Source organism: Solea solea, chromosome 3 (assembly GCF_958295425.1).
Source record: "Solea solea chromosome 3, fSolSol10.1, whole genome shotgun sequence".
NCBI lineage: Eukaryota > Metazoa > Chordata > Actinopteri > Pleuronectiformes > Soleidae > Solea > Solea solea.
The window spans coordinates 30823718-30841844 of record NC_081136.1 but is presented as its reverse complement, the minus strand read 5'-3'; the positions used below and the strand labels follow the sequence as shown (position 1 = coordinate 30841844).

Here is an 18127-nt window from a genome sequence, read left to right as displayed (position 1 = left end):
ATAAAGACAAAACACACACACACTCTCTGCTGTGTCTCGAAAGGTATCTTCCATAAAACAAGATGTTTGCCTCATGTGCATGTCAAAGGGCGTATTATTAAGGAAATGAAAATCAAATGACGTTAAAATGTCTGCCAATAAATCTCACTAAATGTTACACACTGGGCATTTAAAGTCAAGTCGGTACGAAGGTCTGAAATGTAAACGTTCAAATTAAAGCAGAAGAAAAACTGACGTGATGTGCCTCCATTTTAAGAAATACCATCATTATCCAATACAATCAGATTCAAACTAACTCACCCAGCAGCTTCTTAAATATGGTCTATAAATGAAAGTAAACGGGGAAACCAACAGAGTAGCCGATAAAGAGAGATTGAGGTTGGGGAAAAAAGAAAACCTTTAAGGGATAAAAAGAGAGATGAAAACACTGAAAAAGAGCTAAGTGCAAGACGGGATGACCGTCGCGACAGGTAGCAGGCACTCAGGCTGACAATGACAAATAACCACTCTCAATCCATTCTCACCCTGGTTGCAAAGTTATAGAGGGGAGAACAACATGTTCCGTCTTTACATCGTCTGAAGCACCGATGATGCAGTTTTCTTGTAGCAGGCAGGCTACAGTAAGAGAGTGTTCAGAGCCCAGACTTTTGTCCTCATTTCATCTCATGTGACGCGGCTGTTGAGTGTGTGGGTAGGACAACTTGTCATGTGCAGTGAGGGCACGATGACATTTGACCACATGTATAATGTTAAATCAGTTACATTGCCAGAGTGAATCGAGTCACTGTCTTGTTTTTGTCCTTTTTATTCAGTCATGTGTTATTTCTGTGGAGTAACTTCATTAAAAATTAATCATTAAAATAATAAAAAAACAGGGGAGGGAATTAAGACATGGACGATTCTGAATCGACAATGTCACAAATGTCCAAATTCCGATTATTTAGATGTTAAATTACGTAAAATAAAAGGCAGCGTGCCGTCACCTGGACACTTTATGGGGAGCACAATCTTGGATTCAAGATGTTTCTTCTTTATAATGCAGGTGTAACTTTCCAGTTTACACATTTCATTTAGTTTAATAAAATATAATGGGAATGTTGTTTCTCATTGCAAATGCACAAATGGTGGAGGATCACACAGTGAGACAAAGACTTTCAAAAGACATCAACTCAAGATGCATCGATAATTGTTTTGTATAATCGGATCGTGGCCCCTGAATCGTAATCAAATCGTGAGGCGCCTAAAGATTCCCACCCCTAATAATAAAGTGGATGTTGAGGGAATATTCATTTGGCCTAAAAGCTTTCTCAAATAGATTTCATGTCTGCGTCATTAGTATAAAAAGCTAATGGAATAATGCACTGAGACAGAAAATGGCAGTTGACAGATTTTAATTTTCTCTCTTTCTTCCTAAAAAGTGAAAGTAGTGAAACCACATCACACTTTCATCTGATCTCATTGTATCTTGCTTTGTCTCCCCTTCCTTAGGAAACATACACCATCTTCTCTCTCTTTCCGTCTCCCCACACAGCTGTTCCCTTGTCTTGATTCACCCGTTTCATACAGGCGGCAGTCACCTTCAGGCAAAACACAATGCGAACTTGAAATCCATCTGCGCCGAGTTGAACAAATGAGACCCCTCCCTTCATCAATAACGGCATCAAAATCCACAGTGCACAGTTAAGGAAAAGGTCTTTGGTTGCCTCTCTCTGACGTGCAGTCTGAACAAACAGCAAATAAAGATGTTGGACTAATAATGAAATTCACCTCCTCTCAATCCCTGGATAACACACATCTCTCTCTCTCGCTCTCTCATATATATCACAACATCACCCATTGCATTTATGCATTTTTTGGGAAAGTTATATCGCCCCCACATCTCTAACCTAACCCTTAATCCTGCCTGCTTTATCGGCACGCTCTACATCTTCTTCTTCTTCTCCATTTTTCGCTTTGTGTGTATGCAAACTTTTCAAGAGCACAAAAGAAAAAAAAAGATGTTTCCGTACGAATAAAGCCTTAACGTGTATGCACAAAGACAGTATAGGCATCAAAAGAAAAGCACCTCTCCCCACCAATACTCCACAATTTTTTTTTAGCTTCTGTTGGACGTGACACTAAATTTTTGCTTTTCCCCCTTCCGTTCGCTTTAAACGCGACGCTCACTTTGCCTCTCGAAGTGTCTCTCGATCCCGTTTGCTCACTCTCTCTGCAACGGTGCGTGATAAAAGCCACATTTCGCTTGGCACCAAAGGGCAACTCTGCCCGGTTCGTCCAGAGAATTAAGTGTGTGTCTGCTCAATCTCTGACAGCACATTATAAACTGGCTGCATTGAGGCAACACTGTATTGATTTCATGAACACAGGCCGAGCAGTTATCCAGCAGGGCCATGGTGTGGGGCAAAATGTGTTTGGTCAAAATGTGACGGCGAAGGATTGAGACTGTGGGCCAAAAACGCTACAGAGTTGTTTCCTAGCAACAGGTATGAAAGTCATTTTATGCTTATTAGAAATGGCCAACACGCCATTTGATGTTGCGCTGCCTTTAATTTTGACATTTCATTAGAAAACCAGGTGCATGAATGGCAGTCACCTTAATTTACTCCTCGAGCCATGGGCCCTTTGGCCAGCATCCTGCACAACATTTGTAATTACACACACTTGCTCTTGAATAGTTGCTGAAGAGAGCACTTTTCTCATTAGCTGCTAAAATACAATAGGGCAACGGGCCATGTTTTTCAACCTCTCGGCCGAATCTTGGCTTGATTGTATGTCATTTCCTGCCAGTTAGCGTCAAATTGTATGATTACAAATAATCTTTGACATTTTTATCAGGCAAAAAAATCAGTTTCAGTTGAATTGTTTTTTTAATCGGGCCAAGCTACATGTCTTTAATATAACAAAAAGTTTAAGAAGTCAAACACTGTTGTTTCTGGTGGAAACAGAAACCAATGTAAAAGTGCAGCAAGGTGAATCTAATGCAGCTAAGTGACTGGATAAATGCCTTGATGGATTAAATTGGGAGTCAAATTACGGCACTTGTCACTGATCTCCAAACAGCTGAGGCCGTGTCCAATGAGTGTCGACTTCACATTAAGCAACGAGTTTATGAGAGTTGACAGTGGGATTTGTTCCAGCACCTCAATCCATGTGGGGCACCAGACAATTCCACAAAAAAACAGAAATATTGAAAGCGCCGGAGATTGACTTTTGGTCACCAAAATGACACTAGTCTCGCTACTACCCAAGACTTACTCCACGTATAAGGTTACGCTGAAAGGATGACTCTAGGTTATCTATCAGACCAGTTTAACTGTGTAACCGACATTTTTCTTACCCCGACATATCAGGCGAGTTTCACCGCTAACTTCGGGATTTCCGTGTTTTTGTGTTCTTTCTCTCGAGGTGGCAACAACAAGAACAAAGTAAGCTCTGGCCAGGCCATTTCATACTTCACGATTAACTCAATTGCAGAACTCCTCTGTGAAGTCCTCATAAGGAACGACAACATTTCTGCATGTACCACACCCACTTCAAATTTCTGGCCAATCAAACAATAGTTGTCGGACACCAAAAAAAAAGAAAAAAGTTCTGCCTAGATGATGTGTGAAGAACAAACAGGCCTTTAGTCATCATTACTTTAAAATAAGTTTATTTCCTGCATAAAAATAAGCTTGAGTCTTTTGGGGTTTGGGAAGTAGAGAAACTACATGGAACAGAGTCAGGTTCTGAGATTTTCTACGCTCATAGTAATAAGATGTCGTTTTTTGTCTTAAAACGACATATAGTTGGCTTTGATTATGTCTGTCGTCCTCAGCCAATTAGAAATGTACTTGGTAAACTCTCTATTTTGTGGACATACTTTTGCCTGGTGCCAAAACTCAGATCACATGGGCGTCTGCTGTCCCTACTAGGACTCTTTAACTTTGAAATAAATCCACACGGGGAAGCCAAGTAACTTGTGAATGCGGCCAAATGGCTCATTGCCATGACACACACACACACTTAAATATGCACAAATACAATTTCATGTTAACATATAAATAACATTCACACATACATCTACATGACATCAGCATTGGCTTGGAGAAATCAGCCTGGATTCTTGCTCTGCATCTCGGCACAGGAAGGCAACAGAGCAAAAAGAAAAATGTGGATTTAAGTACCAGCGAATTGGTCATTTGTTCAACATAAAGCACAGAGCAGTACCTATTAGGGCAATACGAAATGTCTCCTGACATTCTCACTCATCAACAAAGGGCCTTTGAGCCGCCTCTCTAATGTCCTACCATAATCACAGACATGGTTATGCTAATCTCGCATGAATGAAGCCGAACAGGACACTAATTAACAAATGCCTCCATGACAACATACCTGTACACAACGGGGGGGAATTATAGCTCCTCGCATAAAACCACAATGTGAATAAATGTGCTTCATCCAATAAATTGTAGATTGCCTGCTCGCTGTTGCAGCTGCATTGACGTCCACTTACTGCACTAAACACCGTTCCATAGATTTGAAAAATGGTGCATTTTGTCTCATTTTGAAAAATGAGACAAATTGTAATTGAAGCATACCCGGTCGCAAATAGAGGATAATTGTTGATATGGGGGACCAGCATTTCTATTACATACCATAATAAGTATCTAAAAATACAGAGGACTACAGTACATTTAAAGCCCCACTGCAAGGAAACACAAACTGATCTTGTCTGACCGTGTTATCTCCGTAAAAGAAGAAACAGTGCAACTGAAACTCTTTTGACTAAAAATGAGTTGTGTTAATATAAGAATAACAAGTTGCTCAAGTGTCATTGTGCAATGCCTTCCTAATTGAATGTTAATTAATGCATACACAAAAGAAAACTGAACAGGCACAATGTGTTTTTCACATGGTTCAAATAAGGACATCAGCATGAGAATGCCCTTTAAAAATGGAGCTATCGGATTCCTAATTGGACACATTATTTGTAAAAATCAGTTTTTTGATAAAAAAAAGAGCCAGTGAATAGCATGTGCCGTTACACAACACCATATCTTTTCTGTCTTTCTTTTTTTTACCCCCCTGATGTATCAGTAAAAAGTGCTCACTTGTTTATTTTCAGCATTAGTCAACGTTTCCATTCAGAGAAAGAGTAAGAAAAAGCGTGCACCTTGAGCCATAGATCAATGTGTCGGGAGATAATGAGAATTCCTCTCCGCTGTTCTTATGAGATGTGAAATGACACGATGCATCATTAATCAGCATATTGCAAGCAAACGCAATCCTGCTTTGAGACAGTTAAACGACTCGAGCTGTTAGGAGTGGTCCTCACTGGGAAAATACTCGTCTGTTTCCTGGGATTGCGTCAGGTGTTGTAACCAGAGGAAGGGAGCGTTTTTTCTTTTCGAGTGTGTGTGATACGATGAAGCTTTTTTTGTTTTAATCTATCTGATCATTATCTGCCGCCAGACACAGCTTGTCACATTAGTGAAGTAGCTGCAGATTCATTTATTTCATATTTGCACACGGTTTAATCGACGATACATAGTTATAGGTATTTCAAGCAAAAATATTGATTATCCATCAAATATTTGTTAGTGCCGGAACAGTCAGGCCTTCCAGAGTGATTTTAAATTCTGTACCAGACATACAGTAGCTCACAAGTTGCATTCAAAGACCCTGGTAAATTTCATCAGTTTAGTGGGATCTACGCTGTGTTGAGCTTCTTGCAGCCTTGTTCCTGTATTTGTCTGACAGACAAGAACAAAAAGAAATTGGGATAGAACAAAGCAGCTGAATTTGGTGGACAATTCTGTATTATACCCATTACTGTCGCTTCTATTTTCCAACCAGCAGCTCTTAAAATTGAATTCAGCTTCTCCGCTCATCGTTAATGACACTGATGACTACAATCAGCTCTCAGCTGGTCACTGCATAGTATGGGGTGGTATGCAGTGAAAAATAGATGAACAGTAATTTTCTTGTGTCATAAAATGTCTGTAATCCACAAATAAAAAAGAATGGACAAGAATGCAATCATCTCACTATCTGCCTCCAAGTCATATTCAAGTTTTTATGGATGATCATTTGTTATTGCTGCAGAGGCATGCAGGATGGCCACTATGATCTGTTTCAACATCCATATAAATGTGTTACTCTTCTTATTTCTATTTCATAAAAGCCACAGGCATGGTATTTAAAAAAAAAAAAAAAAAAAAAAAAGCGATTTCATGATGAAAGTTTTATCTGGAACTGAGACGAGCTGCCGTTTGTAGATCCTGACACTCACGATTACAAACAGGGAAGCCAGTGGCAAATGTCAATGTTTGTGTCTTTGGTTGACAAAAAGGTCACGACCTAAGACTTTAAGGGGACATTTGAAGAAGAAGATGTACATTGTATTCCACTATCTCCTCAAACAACAAGGGACATACTTACATCATCTAACACAACTCAGTAATTTACATTTAACCCTGCAATGACCCTGTGTGCTGTCACCATTTACTTGCCTCGGCTTTCAAGCAGCAGCACACTCTCTCTCTGAACCCGCACACACACACACACACACACAAGTGACGACACCATTTAATTGGACTACTGTCTTTGTCCCAGTATGCAAGTCCTAGCAGGAAATCGATTTATTGAATAAAGTGTGACCGACTCCACTCTGTTAGGTGGCGATATATCCCCTTTCAGCTTGTTAGTGCCAGGGGTTTTCTTTGGTGACCTTTTCACAAGATAGACCAAAACAACTGAGCATAAAGCCGCTCTCCTCATCAGTCCCGAAATGCAGTCGTCTGGATTTCGACATGTTCTCCCAACTGTTTTCCTCCTCCGTGTGACGGCCTCTTTTGATATTTCCATGTCAAAGCACCTATAGGCCAGTTTGGGTCCACGTGGGTATAGGTGAGGTAGTAATTGGACTGCCATGACACATTATCTGGATGTTAAAATTTTAGTCAGTTCTCCGCCCTGTGTGCGTGGGTTTTCTCCGGATTCTCTGCTTTCCTCCCACAGTCCAAAAACATGCAGATTTGGGGATTAGGCAAATTGGACACTGTAAACTGAGCGTAGGTGTGAGTGTGCGAGTGGATGGATGTTTGTCTGTATGTAGGCCTGTGATGGACTGGCGATCTGTCCAGGGTGGACCCCACATTTTGCCCTATGTCAGCCGGGATTGGCACCAGCACCACCCACCACCCTCATGTGGAGGAGAAGCGGTAGAAGAAGGATGTAAAATTTCAGTCAGACTAAGATGTTTACGTGTATTTTAAAAGTCCAGTTTTAGACTCACAACAATCCAGTCAAAATGTTTTATTTTAAATGTTTTCTACGAAATCTCGTGTTTAAGTACAACTAAAGAGGGTTTTAAAAAAACAAAAACTTATTATATTTACTTATTAACTGTTGATACACTATTTTAACATGCAGTACTTTGTAAATACATGCTAGATATTTAAAGTTATTCTGGAAAAATGGGCAAAAGCACTTAGTCACAGGACATTTTCTGGCTCTTTTATGGTTAAAATAAGCACACAAAAAAGTCCAGGCCGACATTTTGAGGCTTAGGTGTTAAAAGGTTAATATAACTATAAAGAACAAAATGTTCACTGCAAAGTTTCTTTTGCAGCCTACTCAAACAACTTTATATTCCCAAACTACTTCTCATTATGTAAAATACAAAAACACGCTTTGGAAAATGGTCGACTCTCAATAAATATGCAAAAGAGTTAACTTTTAAACATCTAATCACATTCAAACCTGGAGCAATTTATTGGAATCACTCTGCTGTTGTTAGCCACTACAGTATATTAACTTTTCAAGGGCAGTGAAGTTTACTTTATCATTCATACTATGCAAAGGGTAAGCTGTGTTTTTATTCTGACTGAGAAGACTGTACACTTATAGCACATTCATTTTAAATATTGGTTTTATGTCAAGACAGAAGGAGGCCACAGCAACATTGCTCTAGTAAAGCAGGACTACAAGTTTCAGACGTGAATTTTACTGCTCAAAAAAACCCCAGTCGTTCAGAATTTTGATGGGATAAACACTTCTTGCCCCCGTCCAGCCCTGCTGTGTACACACGATGCATGACAGAGCCTGTTTTCCGTTAACGTTACCAGCACACAAACATTACATCACCCAAAGAACTACCTAAAATGGTAGGTTGTCTTTTTTACTCTGACTATAACCAGACACAAATTACAGTCTATGTTCCAATACAAGAGGCTGCAACTTCAGTCTTCCCACAAATCTTGGTGTTAGGTCAACCCAACATTTGTTAAGCCCCAACGTTCAAAATCACGGTCACAGGACATTTATCAGGAGGATCGACAGTGAGATTAACGCCAGAGAAACCACTTAAACTACACGCTCCACCGCCTCCCTAGTGAGGGGGATGCTGTGTCTAACACATACACAAAGCAATGCATTGAGGCAGCGAGGTGAGGCTAATACGAGAACGCTGACTGGATAAATGCCATGATGGATGACTTCATGGACCAATGTGCCGTCCAGGTTTTACACACAAACACACAGCGTGATTGATGGCACCACAGACAACAGACAGGCTAATGATTTCAACATGCTCCTTAATTAAACATCAATTATGGACGTATATCCAGTTCTCTCACTCTCTCCACTCACGACGTCTTTTTTTCGGGTCCATTTTCTTTGATTTTTTGTCAATCCTTGCTCACACGTGTGTGTGTACCAAGTTATTTTCCATTTAAGACGCACATCAGATGTGCGGATAATTAGATTTCATCTCAGAATAATGGTAACTCAATTTAGACGGTGATGAATAAACGCTCACTCGCTCATTGTTTACCACTTTGTCCTCCACATGAGGGTAGTTGATTGGCTGCAGTTGATCCCAGCAGACTTAAAGGAATACTTCACCGATTTGTATTTAGCATTGTATTACTAGAATAGGGGTAGTCGAGGGAGATATCTTCATTCTTTTTTTTGTTATGTGCCCACCAGTGACACTTGGTCCAAGCCTTGGTCCGAGGCTTAAAACTGCAACCCTAATGCTGCACTTTTTAGACCCATTCGTAGGAGGATGGGACCTCATTCCCAGAATGTAAACAGTGTCCGCCATCTTTGTTAACAGTTACTCTAACAGGACCAAGTGTTACTGTCACAAACCCAGAGAAAACACACAGGAGGACATACAGACTCCACACATGCAAAGCAGGATTCAAACAAGCAACCTTCTTGCTTTGAGGCAGCCGTGCTAGCTGTGTGGCAGTTTCTCAGGACACGGAGATAATATATACACGGAGATAATATATAGCAAGAAGACCCGGGTTCAAGACCCGGTCAGAACGAGGTCCTTTCTGCATGGAGTTTGCATGTTCTCTCCGTGTGTGTGGGTTTTCTCCGGGTTCTCCAGTTTCCTACAGTCCAAAAACATGCAGATTGGGGATTAGGTCAGTTGGACACTCTAAATTGACCGTAGGTGTGAGAGTCAGCTGAGATTGTCACAGCGCCCTCCCCCGCGACCCTCATATGGAGGATAAAGCGTTAGAAAATGGATGGATGGATGTTTTGGCTTTATATTGCAAAAAAAGCGAGAAAGGAAAAGAACATAAAAAGGCACACACTCACACGTTACTTGTTATAACCACCTTTGTCTGGCTCGGTGCTAGCTGCAGGGCTAATCTGCCAAGAGAGAAATTAATAATCAATAAGGGAGAATAGGAAATGAGGATCAGACAGAGATTGTGCGCTGCATGATTTGACAAAAGTGCACTGAAGCCAAGGGTTAAGTCAATACAGCTCTGCACAAATACTAGCCATTAGATACAAGTGTGTGTGTGTGTACTCGTTTTGTTACCTCCTTAGGACTTTTTCTGGTAACACTGACCTTGTCAGGACCTGTCCTCATGGGAACTACTGGTTGGTCCTAATGAGACAGAACCTCATGCTTGTGTGTGCAAATGAGTATATTAATTGGTTCCTACATTGTGTGTGTGTGTGTGTGTGTGTGTGTGTGTGTGTGTATGCAGAATCACAAATCACTGTCAAATATAATTTTAATATGCTTCAGATTCAGAGTGTGTGCATGCGGGTTGAGCAAACAGGTACAGGTAGTTCAATAAAAACTACTGTTCTGTCAAAAAGTCAAGCATCGGTTCACAGACAATGTTGCAGCAAAAACTGCTTCAGTTCTTCACTATATAAAATATAAAAACACTGGATGAAGAAAGAGTGTTTTTATAAGACAGAGAGAAAAAAAAAACACAGGTCAATTTGTATAGTTGCAGCCATGAATGTCACTGTTTTATTATAATAAATGTGCTATTGTTACTGGAAACCAGTATCAGTGGTACAGTGATGGTAATTATGTTGGTGTATATTATATTATTTATATATAAAAAAAAAGTCACGTACACCTGCAGTATCGCTAACAAAAACAAGTGCTCTAAAGTCTCTTCCCCCCGGCACACTGTACTAAATTATCAACCTTTAAATCACACCTTTTTTTGTTATATGCCGACACTGACGCAACCACATGTGGAAACAAGCAAACATTACCATTAATTATCGCATGTTTAAATAGCAAATTAACACTTGCCTCATCCCTTGATGTTGGAGCGTGTCAATACCATAATTAGTTATGGTATTGACACGGTATTAACATCACTTATCTTCACACCCGTTAGTCACGGGATATGTTGGAACACCAAACAAGGAAATCTACCGAAAGTTAACTTTTCAAATACAGAGCCGTATAGACACCATTATTCCGGCTGAAGTAGCTTAATGACTCTTTCAAAAATATTATGAAAATCTCTTTGTTTTTGACGCCGTGTCAGACGTCCCTTTAGAAAAGTTAAGAGGACTCATGCAGGTCTTAGTCCTCAACTCGCTGAATACGCTATTACTAATTAGAAATTCAATACGCCCTAAAAAGTTCTAATAAACCAGACCTTCCTTGTGCTCTCCCAAGTCTGTTGCCGCCTGCCTTTTGGAGTCTTTTTTCTTTACTGACTGAACACATCCGTCTTTGAGCTGCCTGCTGCTTCTTTTTCTCTTCTTGCATCTACTTTCCCTCAGTGAGAATGTTTTCCGCGTTACTGAGAGCACTTTGCCGCCAAAAACCATTTTTCACGACTAATGCGATGCCACCGACATACTGCATGTGGTTAATATATATTACATCGCTACATTATTACAGATACACACAGATGCATACATTATTCATTAGTCATTATTCATATCGTGCTGAATCACTGTCCTGGCACAAGTTGGCTATGCCCACTTGCTCCCGCTACCGTCATCCTTTTTCAATTTGTTTTTGTCACTCTATTCTATATGTGTAATCTCGGCTTTTATATATGAAGAAATAAACAAGCAGCCTCTTTTGTGTCACTAAAGAAATGTGCGTTTTATGTCGGCCCCGCCTCCCGTCTTCCCAAACAGGCACACGGCCTAAATATACAAATAAATAGGAGACACGAGTAAGGCAGGGAAAGTGCATGATAACAATAATCAAGAGGAGAGACTGAAGAAAATTGGATCCAACGAGACAAAGAGACGGACAATAGAAACCTAAACAGACAGAGAGGGGAGATGATGAATAGACGACAGGTTCATGGAGGGATGGGTGAGAGAAATAGGAGAAATAAATGGAAAGATGAAGGGGAGGAGGTATGCAGCCATGGGTAAAATAACATATATATAATACCTGCACTAACTAGCCTGCAACAACCCCACACAGATATGTTTACATATCCCTTTGTAAATAAATGTACATTCAATGACAGAAATGCATAAATATTGCACTATGTTGTTGTTTCTTGGGTTATTAAGGCGTGGAATAGAAGGGAAGAAAGAAAGAGACTAATTGCATGAGAGGTTCGGTTAAAATCATTACATACTTTTGTGGCTAAGGAAGAAAAACATGGGGAAATTCTCAGCTGTGTAACTTAGTCTATTTAATTAGATGCTTCAATAGTAGGACAACTTACTACAAACGTATTACAACTCAATGTTATACTGTATGTCACTAATACCACAGCCCATGTGCATCTTCTTACTACCTCTGCCAATGTGTATTTGTGCCTGTGAGGAAAATAACTTTGTGTAGGTTACAGCCCATGTAAAATATCACAGATTAGATATTGTTTTTTTTAAAGTTTGAAAAGTGTTCAACAAAGCCGATTGATGAACGATACCAGTGCCTCTCACACTGTGAGATTGGATTAACGGTGACAAATAATGCATTTAACTGCACAGGGATATCAGCGATGGCAACACACACCTACAAACCCTTATCTTACACCCACTGCAAAGTGGCACCAAGCCAGACATAATGGAGTTGCGATTTTAGCGTCCACTGTACATATACACGTGCTGAACGACCACCTGACTCCACCGTTATGAAGCACAAACAGGAGTGAGTTCCCCCCGGAGATGACAGTCTGATTGATTTTGTTGTGTGTTACACCTAAAACATCCCTGATTAAATGACCCTCAGCACAAACTTTGTAACGATGCACCCGTCTACAACATTAAAGTGGTGTTGTGTTCCAAATCCACTTGCGTTGTAGACGAAGTACTCAAATCGATGTAATGGACAGACTACCTCTCAGCAATCTGTCATAGGGTGCTTTTCCATTATACAGTTATACAACTCTTTTTTTTTTGCTTATTCATTAGGGATAGTACCTGGTACCTGGTGCTTCTCCTTTTTAATTCAACCCTTCAACACAGAGCGTATCGTCAGCGACATGCGCTCTTTACATTACCGTATTTACACAACAGTTTGTGCTATCGGAACAATTCCAACCGTTTCTGAAAGCTGAGAAGTTGCACTTCGACGTCAACATGTGGGTACAACGGTAATTCCACTGACGCCGATGCAGGAAGGCAGGAAAATGTCCCTCCTCTCCAGACACATAGCAACAAATTGTAACCAAAAATGCCTTCCAGACGCTGCTTTCGGGTGATAAGACCACCACTGAGGTTTAGAGATGCGTTTGAGACCAACAGAGCATGTTGATGCTTGAATTGCGTGGTGATTTTTTTGATTGGAAATATGTTATATACTGTTCAAATTTCAGAGTTTCAAGTCTCTTATTCATGTACAACTATAGTGGGGGGTTTTAAAAGTCTATTTTTTTAGTTTTTCCTGACTTTAAAACTGTTATACAGTCTTTTAACATGCAGTAAATTGAAAGTTTTCTGGAAAAATGGGCAAAAGCACTCCGTCTCTGGCCCTTTTATGGGTGCAATAAGCAAAAAAGGCCTGATTCGGATGATTCAGTACACAGAAAAGAACTGCTTTGCTCTTCACTAGTTTGTGTCGTATATAAAACGATGTCATGGCAGTTTCATACAGTCCTGCTATGATGCCCACGTTGAGGAGGTACTGTATTAATGGAAAATGACGTACCTGGTACCAAACCGAGTCGAGAGCAGCCAACACTCTCCCACACCCTGTAAACAACCATCTATGAGATACAACGATAATTCCACTGCAGCTAAATGACACATGCCCACTGAATATTAATGCCGCACACAGTCGTAAAAGACTGTCTGTCTGTTGTTGGCTGTGTCTCACAGTTGGATGTCCATCTGTCAGTTGCCTGGCTTTTTGTAATTGTCCATCAAGCTCTCCATCTGTGTTTGTATCGGTTTCTTCGACCCTGAAGACTTTTTTTTTCTCCACTGGAGAAGGAACAGTTTATCCAGCCTGCAAGGCCAATAACTCTCCCATCCCATCAGCCTCATAAGGATCTGATCTATGTCAGTATGAGTGAGCATGTGTAGGGTGAATGTGTGCATCTACGGCTAAGTCACGATCTAATTACCTCCTTGAATGGCGGCACAGCATCTCGACGCACACGTCACACAAACAATCGTTTTTTAGTAAGAAAAACATCCTTGTTTTTGCTCAGAAAGCAAGAAGCACAGTACCCATTAAGAGACGATTTGCACGTTAATAACACTGTGTTCCCAATTAATTATTGATGTCGAACTATGGTGTGACTGTAAGCTTTTTTGATTATCTGTGCTAGCCCATTACGTAGGACGAAAGTTCCAGTGCAGCCTTCAGAAGGCAGCTGCACAAAATCTACAATCTTGTGCTAATCTCCTTCATTTTAACTCCCAGGGTTTAGAGCATTTATGCATGCGGTGATAATCTCACCTGGATTGTACATTTTGGATATTTGCTCATAACAACATTTTGCTCTATTACTGAGGTATAGAAGTAAAAACGCTGCAGTCCACTGTGGAAGGTCAGGGTAGGGTGATGTGTCTCTGCAACAACATGCTTATTGCAGCGTTAAATTTCCCCTCCATTAATTGTACTTGTGTTCAGGCTGAATGGACTCTGTATTGCTCGGTTTGCGTTTTGCCGCCTGTGCGTGTGCTATTTAGTGGGGTTGAAAGACCTGAAACGAGTGTTAGTGGACTCATTAAACCCAGCGTGCAACACCTGATTCACTGATAATGAGCAGAATATACAGCTGCTTAAAATATACATTATTCGAAATAGCTCCACAAATAGCTTTGAGCGGAGCTCCTCGGAACGCGGCAAGGCCATTATTACTATTTAAGTATAAGCACCGATGTAAAGAGCATCTCGTTTATGGATCTGGCTTCCTCTCATTTGCCACGTTTATGGTGAAATGTAGTAAAATGTTACGACGAATTAGTGCTGAATGAGAACAAGGTGAGACAGGAGAAAAGAGAAATATGCAGAGACTGCGGTCACTGCATATTTACTAAAAGATAGTTTATTCAATTTGTCCCCAATTTTTTTGCGTCATCTTTTTTGGCCCTTCCCACTTCCACACTTTTTCACATGTAAATTTTTAACAGGATTGATGTGTCTTTGAAATGACTCAGCAAAAATGGTATCGGATTTTGGTATTCGTATCGGACACAAAACAGTGGTATTGGGACATCCCCAGCTATAAGTAACTACTTTTTGCTCAACACTGGTCAGCACATTAATTTTGGAAAGGTTTTTATGTTGCCTTATGTAGGAAACTAAAGTTTTTCTGGTTTATAAACACAGCATATCAATACAATTATGCCAATAAATAATAACGTGCTGTTTAAGGAAGCGTTCACAGACAAACACTGATAAATGGCCAGAGAGAAAGTTGACAAGAATCAACAGTCAGTAAAGAAGAAAACAATAACTGATGCAGAGAAGGAGAAGAAGAAGAAGAAGAAGAAGAAGAAGAAGAAGAAGAAGAAGAAGAAGAAGAAGAAGAAGAAGAAGAAGAAGAAGAAGAAGAAGAAGAAGAAGAAGGTGTTGGCATCATTCCTCAAAGGATGACAAGAGTCACAACCCACACCTGACAAGACAAAGCAAAACAAATACAGCGTCTCATGCTCGTGCTTCACTTTCACTTCTCCGTGTTTGACGGAGACCAACGGCTCCTGTCACAGCGAACGCCGCTCACCGATGAGATGCACCCGTTAATGAGCTTATATGATGTGATGGATTGGATATTTAATTGACTGGATATTCAATCCAACCACATCCAATCACAGATGAATTAAAACTGCATTTGAATAATACACAGGTTTTACTGCCCAGCATCAGGCAAACCACTTGACTACTGGCTGTGTACAACAATAACAACAACAACAGCTGGATTGAAGTCAAGAAGTTACTGGAATAAAATCAAATTTAGATAAACAAGATTAAATCTGACATATTCGGATGCGGTGTTTCACTGATTGGTCAGTAAAAATGAGTCTCATGTGCGATCAAAACACTCACTCCTAGAGGCCGACGTATGTTATAACTAATGTATATCAGAGTGAAACCACAGGGAGCACACAACATAAATCATCCCAGGCATCATTGTACTGCAAGACACACGTACATCCATCCATCTTCTATCTTCTTTCTCCTCTACATGAGGGTCACGGCGGGGAGGGGAGCTGTGTCAATCTTAGCCGGCACAGGGTGGTTAGGCGGGGTAAACCCTGGATAGTTCGCCAGTCCATCATAGAGACAAACAACCATTCACTCTCACACCTACGGTCAATTTAGAGTGTGCAATTTGACATAATCCCCAAATCTGCATGTCTTTGGACTGTTGGAGGAAACCAGAGAACCCGGAGAAAAGCCACGCACACACGAGGAGAACAGGCAAACTCCTTGTTCCAACCAGGGCTCGAACCCGGGACTTCTTACTGCAAAGGTAAGAGTGCTTACTACTATTTTTTATCAATCTTTAAGCTTGATTACACTTTTCCCCCCTGAAATCTACCTTAAAAGTGCCTTGCTGCTCCTAATCCAAACATACAGATCGAAACCAACACTAGATTATATGAGATGCAATTTATTTTCACCTCTTTTAAAAAAAAAAAAAATAATCTATTTATAAGATTTGATCCAATTGAAAACTGCTGAAATCCAATCAGATTACATGGGAACAGCTAGGGCTCAAAAGATCTGTCACGCAGTTTATGGGTTCTTATTTATATTTAAGCCAATCACTTCACGCCGGTACCAAATCCCCAAAACTCCTACACCACTTAAAGCTTTACTAAAAAAAAATAGAGACATTTCATTCAACTTATGGATGTGAGTGAGACAGAGAGAGGGAGAAGCAGCTCTGTGGAGACAGAATCAGTATCTGTGTCTTCTGTATCTAAAACAAAGCCAGTGAGACTCGAGGATCAGGTGTCAAAAGAACCACATTAGTTGAAATACAGCATGTGCACTCGTTCACGATTTTATCTGCAGCCACTGCAGGGGTATATCAGTGTTTGTGAGCATGTTAAATGTGTATGTCGGCTTATCTGTGATCTGGTGTCTGCCTCAGTCAGGTTCTGCTCAGGCATCAGTTTTACCTGAGTGCACACTTTCAGCCGAGGAGAGTTTTATCCCTGTGTCTGAGTTGTCGCGGGTAACGTGCTTACAACCGTATCATCCGCGCTAGAAAGCTTTCCTTCTTCTTTTACTCTCTCAGTCAAAGATGAAATGATCAAAGTGGTGCAATTCATAGAAATGTCACGTGAGAGAATCATTAAGAGTGACTTCATTTGACTGGAGCGCAGATTTTCGGCACACCCCAGATTGAGAACGCAAAATAACCAAACAAACAAACAAACAACAAAAGTCAAGTTGAAAGAACAGCCCCGCAGGTAGACGCGAAGGACGAAGAGCAGAGCGTCGTTTAACGTCGAGAAAACGATGTCAAAGGCGTCGAGAATGAGAGAGTGAGCGGAGGACTGACTGATGAAGCACCTTCACTCGGCATCAGAGGGAAGTCAACAGTCACTCACAGCAGAGATGACAGTTTGACATCTGAGCTCTGACATTTAACAATTCTTTTACCGCTCGCCTAAACAAAGTCAGACAACAACAACAACAACGTGGCCAACACTGGACAAAGCATAGCCTTATATTTCAGCCACACTGCATCTCAATGGTTGCTAATGTATTTTATTGCTATTTTTTTAAACTCATTTTGACACTTAATTCCCCCCCATTTGTTCCTTCTAATCGCAGCCATTTCCCTCATCCCCATGCAGCTGCGTCGCCAACCACGACCTTGAGCGGCAGTCAGCTGATTGGTTTCCGCGGTGATGATTCAGAGGTCACGAACCCCCGAGCACTCGGAATTAATGGACTCTGTCGCAATGACTACGGGGCCCCTCGTCACACGCACGCCCACCTACACAGATGTCACGCGTGGTAATAGATGGTCAATGGGAGTCAGAGCCCTTACAAACCTAATTATGGGAACTAATGACAGCAATCAGCCAGGGAATACTCACTGTGACACACACCGGCATATAAACATAAAGACTCAATCAGAGCAGCGGGAGGTTGCACAGAACCCAAATTGAGACGTACACACAGGTAACGTCCAGTGACATCACTAAATATGACAACTGTTGTGTCACAAGGTCCTCACACAAACACACACAGGTTACACAAGAGGTGCAGAGCTTGGCCTTGTGTAAAATGAGCTGTAGGCATTTCGACACAGCGGCAGAGCGAGGGTCAAACGCACAAACAAACAACAGTACGGGGTTGTGCTTATTACAGCACAAACGCACACACACTGTATACAGAGACACTCCAAACACACACACACCAGCAGGAATCACAGTATCTACAAACACAGACACTTGTTTAATTTCTCTC

At 40.9% G+C, this 18127-nt stretch overlaps 1 protein-coding gene across 4 annotated transcripts in view; it reads right to left on the bottom strand.

Moving 5' to 3' along the window:
* The window catches only part of grm8a (glutamate receptor, metabotropic 8a), a 224992-nt gene that overhangs the window by 47412 nt on the left and 159453 nt on the right, over positions 1–18127 (bottom strand). The window lies entirely within an intron of this gene.